General features: G+C 44.2%; 1 pseudogene; it reads right to left on the bottom strand.

Annotated features, from left to right (window-relative positions):
* Nucleotides 1-2,264: 2,264 nt before the first annotated feature.
* On the bottom strand, nt 2,265-2,401 carry LOC142565106 (U2 spliceosomal RNA; annotated as a pseudogene).
* Nucleotides 2,402-6,746: the final 4,345 nt, after the last annotated feature.

The raw sequence follows: 6,746 nt of genomic DNA, 5'->3' as shown, positions 1-6,746 counted from the left end.
TACTTACGTATAATAATTACAACTAAATCAAACGTTAACCAAGTGAAACCAAGACTTAACCAGGCTACACCAAGCGTTCGCTTTGCATATCCAGGGTTAGCTGAGCTAAGCCGCAGCCAATTCTTTACCCTTCTTTTGCTTACCTTTTTGGATTTATTATTTGGTCCCCAAGGTGGCTATAGCTTTATGATCGCTATGATATACGGCCAATGGATCTTTGGCGACACTGGAAAGTTTCTTGGCCAATGTGAGGTCTATTCACGACCGATGACCCATCGTGGGCACGCTTATGTTTGTGTAACATTGAATACCGAACCTTTCCAAGAGAAACGCCACGAACCACTTTCAATCTGGCCGAGACAAGTCTATGTTGAAATCACCCGCAACTACGATGGGAGTGGAGTCAGCAGAGCTGAGCTAACCAAAGGTACATACGCTTGGCGTTTGCGGCACAATCTTCGTTGCTGTCATACGTGCCGCCCGGCGTCGCCGCGCACATTCCCGCTTCTGTTCACGGCGCGGTGTTCTTCGTAGGCGCGCTGTTCTTCCGCGGTCCTCGCCACCCGCGGCCTACCCATTGCACGGGTGGAAGGGAACTGAGATAAGGTTTTGCCTGTAGAGCCCGTGGCGTCAAACCGCAATCCATACTAAACAGTGTCCATCCCGGTTTACGATACTTTTACGATATTATGATATATTTTTTATCACAATACGTTTCGACACTTCTCGCGGTTAAACGCAGCTGGGGCATACCCGACTGTACGCTTTTGCATTGTGCTTTAGCTCTTTTAGTTATGGAGTGGCTGCCACCTTTTTTTTTTCTTCCCAACACGCTCAAACTGCCAGAATGTAGCTAATAACAGCTCCGCTGTAAAGAAACTTGGGCTCCAGTCTACGCTGTGAAGGCGGTTGCACAGCGAAGCTGTAAACGACAAGAACGATTATCCATTGCGACGTGACTTGAAATTCTTCACGTGGCGACACTCACACGCACTTTACCTAATTATTAGCCATAGACATTTCAATGGCCTACGACTTCGCTTGCGATGCTACTACGTGTACCTACAAAGAGTGGTCCAGAGACAACTGAAATGCACTTAACCAGGAACCACAGTCGACCACACACGGAGCAACTAAATCCAACTTCTGCGTTGCGAAATTTCTTCTTAAATTTAGAGTTTGCACCCTTGAAACAATCGATGTACCTTCGTCGCTTGGCCGCGTTTTGGGCTTCACGACAGTCATCATCATCCTGTCGCGCTTGTGCTGAGCGTCCTGGACCTTTGCCTAGACACGGTGTTCATCCACGGCAGAAAGACGACGCCGCGTTGCTCACATTGTCGTATCTGTTCTCTTCGCCGCTCCTCGTAGGCACGCTGCTCTTCGGAAGTCCTCAATATACGTGGCCTTCTCATAGCACTGTCGCAGGACAAATACAATGCCGTACTAGGTTGGTCCTCTTTACAGATATATATGTAATGTAGTAACGTGACGTCCTGCGTTACAAACTGCAGTTTGTACAAACTGCAGCACATGGGCTGTCACAAACCAGCATTTTATATGTGTATTAACGTCAAGCCCTCTTTTACAAGCGGATGGCGTTATCAATCATTCTGTGCTTCCCATTGCTAACTACCGCCTTATCACCCGTCATCTTGAAAGGAGACGTTTTTTATGCTTTTCTTTATCGAAACGTCTTATGTGGTATACGCTGTATGTGTGATTCGAAAGGATATGCGCACTTTTCGCTTCAATTTTAGCCTACTATTTACCTGCCTCCGGCGTCGGCCGACGAAAGAAGTAATTTTTGCCCATGGACACGACAAATGCATTGCGGGGTGGATGTATACAGCTTCACCGTTAAAGAAAAAGAAACTGAAGAAAGAACCAGAAAGTTCGCCTTCGCGCATAGCGTTCGCCGCAAGCGTTCCCTGGTAAATATTATGGCTGCATAAGAAGCAGTTGTCGGGAAGCGGCAATGGTAGCATACGAAGCAGGGACTGACGTAACTACACATTCATATGTAGTAGAAGAACCCGCCTAGCAACTGAATTCATTTGTATCGTGATAGCGCTATGGAAAATCCATGCATAGTTAAGACTCCCGAAGAACAGCGTGAACACGATAAGTGGCGACGGGAACACCAACGTCCGTGTGTACAACGGCGTCGCGTTCAGGCTAGCCAGGACGCAACGTTTCCTGGCCAAAGAAGCCCACAACCTATATACTTCTAACCCTCAATGCATGCGTTGTGTCCGTCGGCAAAAGTTTGGGCGGATCACGGAGGTAGTGCAATAGCAGGTCGACCCGCGGTGGAGGTGAAGCAGGCTTCAAGCACTCCACCAATAATAATAATAATAATAATAATAATAATAATAATAATAATAATAATAATAATAATAATAATAATAATAATAATAATAATAATAATAATAATAATAAATGAAATAAATAAATCAAGATGCATTGTTTCAAGCCGATGGGTATACTGTAACCACTTGTGCACAGTACATAGACTCACGAACAGTAGGTATTGCCATATATGCAAAGGACAAAATGTACGTACGACTATATACTCTAGACTAGGAAGAGGACAATGCCACCGACTGGGATATCTGTGCCGTGCAAACGAAAGACGGAATTGTGCTATGCACTTCGTATACATCCCCAGGCACAACCAAGTGTGATATCGAGAAGTTCATGACCACGCACTTTGCATGGTTTAGCCATGATGACGCGACCCCTGTGATCATCGTTGGAGACTTCAACGTGGACAGTTCCAAACCAGACAATATATGGTTCACTCAGTTTGTGCTAGGAGAGCTTGGTTCTAAGTGCCACAGCAATCCATGTCACTCAACTACTCGACAACGGTCGTGTATAGATTTAACTTTGTCCAAGAATCTGTCTAAGCGTGTAATCGAACGAATCAGTGTATATCACAGTAATCACTAAGTTATCATCGCTATACCATGACCAAATGATGGAAATAAATACACGTGCCCTTGTCTGACCCTGTGAGATGTGCTACAGCTCCGCTGGCCATCAACCTTCACATAGTGGAATTGCTCCTCAACTTTTTATACATTAATTTCTTTAGAGCTATTCGTCTTACGTGACTGACAGTCCGACGGGTTTCCTTGTTAGGAAGGCCTATAAGTGCTTGCGTATTCAAAAGCTTTCCTGGAACGGCACATCGCCCGCCGAACGCCGTGCCATCTAAAATCACCGCGTTTCATTTGAATACAATCGTACGTGCCTTCTTTTCATTTTTATTCTTCTTGAATGTTTCTCGCTCATTCTAGATTTCTCCAAGTTTCATAACGCTTGTTTACGCAAACAGAACATTTGAAGTTAATGCAGACACGACACAAATATGGTAATGTGCGTGCCTGGGTGATTTAAAACGGCAGTTGGCGAAACATATATGTTGGTTCCGCCACATTAGTACTCAACTAGTTGCGTCGTTTTTAACGCCTGCTGCCCTTAACCTGTCCAAATTACGTTCGTATCGAACGCACACTTTATTTGTTTATTAATCGCGAAGGCTGGCGTGCAAGCCATCATAGCAATAAAGAGAATCTCCAGAAAATCCACAGTTTACTTATTGTAGCGTTCATATTTAGTTAAGCATAAACACCATACCTACACAGCACTTGGAACTCTGAGCACTTTGAGAACATCAGCCCTGGACCGCGCGTCGTGAACTCCTCATTCCCGCAACGTTTCACATATGTGCTCCTTGAGCGAGAAAGTTAATGTGCTCGCGGCCGAGTGGCACATTCCACTCGCAGTAAGCACTATTAATCGAATTCTGAGAGCTGGAGGTGTTCTGAAAAGGCTGCGGCGGTTAGCGCGAGTTAAATGCCGGAAACAACAGACGATGAAGCAGACCACACGCTTCACCTTTAAGAGTGGAACGGGATCGCATTCAGAGATCCCTGACTGCTTCTGACGCTTCCCGGCAACTGGAGCATATGTAACCTTAATGTTTACCGGGAAACGCTAGCCGCGAACGCTTTGCGCGAAGGCGGGCTTTCTGGTAGAAACGCGGTTTCTTGCGTGCGCCGCGATGCGGTAGTGTTCCTGAACACTACGATGCGGCGGAGGCGAGCGCCATCTGGAAGTATTGCAAGGAACCGGGCGCACCGCTCCGTGGCCACCGAGATACTCACGCGCCGGCGCGCGCAAATGGCGGACGCCGTGGCCGGTCTATGAATGGTAGAAGCGCTAGAAAAGCGGTTTCTTTGAGTTTTCGCGTAACAGAAGTATGTTTTCTCGTGTATTCAAATTACAATCCGACACTATCATGTCTGTAGGTTATGTACATTACGATTTTAGCTTGAGAAATTCAATTATGTTAGTAGCTTTTAGTATTTTAGTAGGTGGTTCGAAAATGTCTTTTTGCCGAAACGACGTCCGACACCGGATTTTGTGCTACACGGGGCCCTTAACGGTGACATTTAACGGTGAAATAACGGTGAAATGACGTGACATTTAACGCTAAATGTCACGTCATTTCGATCGCAGCGCTGGGACTTCTTGGGTGACAGTCAGGCTCTCTATGCAGCCAGGGACATGGCTCCACTTCTATTGCTGTGGCTTTGATTAGGTGAGAGAAAAAATTATTTTACGCTGCAATACGATCCCTTACTGATTTGAAAATGACGCGTGACAGTCCACGAGGGGCAATGTGCATGCTGGGACTTCTTTATTCTCAAAGGCGTTATTTTTATTTCTACGCGCATATTCCCTCTACATTCACGTTGGAATATATTGTAATATATCTCCAAAAGTTCGTCATGAGCCGGACACGCACTATACTTCATAATTTACTGGTTATACGCCTTTGCATTTCGCCATCGTGATAGGTCGTGAAGCAAGACGTAGTATGATCTGCCCAGACAAACATGCAGACAAACATGGAGACAAACATGCAGCAATCGCTCGTGTACTTAGATTTAGGTGCACGTTAGATAATGCCAGGTGGTTAAAATTGATCCGGAGCTCCCCACTACGGCGTGCCTCGTAATTAGGTCATGTTTTTAGGACGTACATCCACAATGTACTGGTCTATTTATTTGTGAACTCTTTATGTAATTATTTCTTTATATACTTATTAAGTGTGCCAATCAAAAGGCAAATATTCAAGGTGAGCTGTCCCTGAAATGTTCAAACGCACAAATAATGTTTCAGCTAAAGCGTAGCAAGATTTAAAGGGACGCTAAAGTGAAAAATGATTTCTTCTGCATCCGTAAATTACCGTTCTACAACACCAAAACACCACTCTTACAACGATAAAACGTTTGGTAAGCCAGAAAAAGCGCAAGAACGAAATAATGGTGGCGACGCCTACTTAAGCTTCCGCACCTGGGGACTGTGATGTCTTGGATTTTGATGGCATCTTCTAGGGCCTACTAATTATATGTAGCCATACAGATTGACTACATTGTGTTCTAAAGGAACCAAATATTAAACATGGCAAGTTTCGGGAACCTTTATTCAGTCAACGCGGCCCAAATGCGAAAACATACTTTGGAATCCCTGACGTCACGTTGACGTACCGGCACTGGGGTTTCGGCGCGAAATTCAAATACTGATACTTGGACCTTCATTTTCTCATCTAATAATCAAACTATTTTTTTGAAATGGCTGCCTGCAGGGTTCTCAAACAATGCTTCATTAGTCTAAACTGATTTATTGTTTCGCTTTAGTGTCCCTTTAAGAAAGCTTGATTCGGATTAAAGAAAATTCGTATGTTCTGCTGCGTGAGTGCCTGCTGTGTGCCGCAGTCGCAAGGATGGAGCCAGAAATTGTACACAAAGCGTGAAATGACAAATTATGCAATTATTTACTCATTCATCAGTGCATGTAGTTGCCACCCGAGCAGACATTATCATAACTAAAACAATATAAAGTATTAAAATGTTAATTACATCGAACACAAATATACTAGTCTCTTTCCCGCATGTCTTTTTAGGGAAAGTTTATTTTTAATGTATTTATTTATCCATATCTTGCATGACATTCATGAAAGCATTGGGTAAGGGGAAGTGTGGTTACATCAACGTAAAACAAGCGTTATTCAACAAAGCAATAGCACGCAACATTCAAATAAAACAGGAGTGAGTGAGTGAGTGAGTGAGTGAGTGAGTGAGTGAGTGAGTGAGTGAGTGAGTGAGTGAGTGAGTGAGTGAGTGAGTGAGTTTGTGAGTGAGTGAGTGAGTGAGTGGAGTGGAGTGTAAGCGTCCCCTTTGAAACGCGGCGGTGGGCTGCACCACCAAGCTCTTGTTACTATAATGCCTTATGCCCTACCTCCCTTCAAAAATAAAAAGAAATCGAAGAATTCCCATCGCCAAACCTTCTGAATGCGTAATGGGAACTTTGTTTTTGTACGCCACCGTTGTCTGTCGTTTGCCTACTTTTTTATTTCATTTTTATTTACAAAATACTGCAGGGCCATGCGGGCCCAAGCAGGAGTGGAAAAATTACAAAAAATAATCATACATGCATTCAGAAGAAAGCAAAATGCTGACCCCTCTGTTGCGAAATTAACAGATAAAAATTAATCAGATCAATTGACTCAGTGCTGTTTAAGAATAATTATTATAATGGTAGTGCGTCCCATTCTTCAATAGTACGAGGGAAAAGGGAAAAGTTGAAGGCATTAGTTCATGTCTGATAGGGAGTTAAGGATTCAGAGTGGTGATGTCTGGTTTGTCTTGTGGTTAATGGTCGGGCATATG

This window comes from Dermacentor variabilis, chromosome 11 (assembly GCF_050947875.1).
Source record: "Dermacentor variabilis isolate Ectoservices chromosome 11, ASM5094787v1, whole genome shotgun sequence".
In the NCBI taxonomy this organism is placed as follows: domain Eukaryota; kingdom Metazoa; phylum Arthropoda; class Arachnida; order Ixodida; family Ixodidae; genus Dermacentor; species Dermacentor variabilis.
This window is presented reverse-complemented; position numbering and strand designations above follow the sequence as displayed.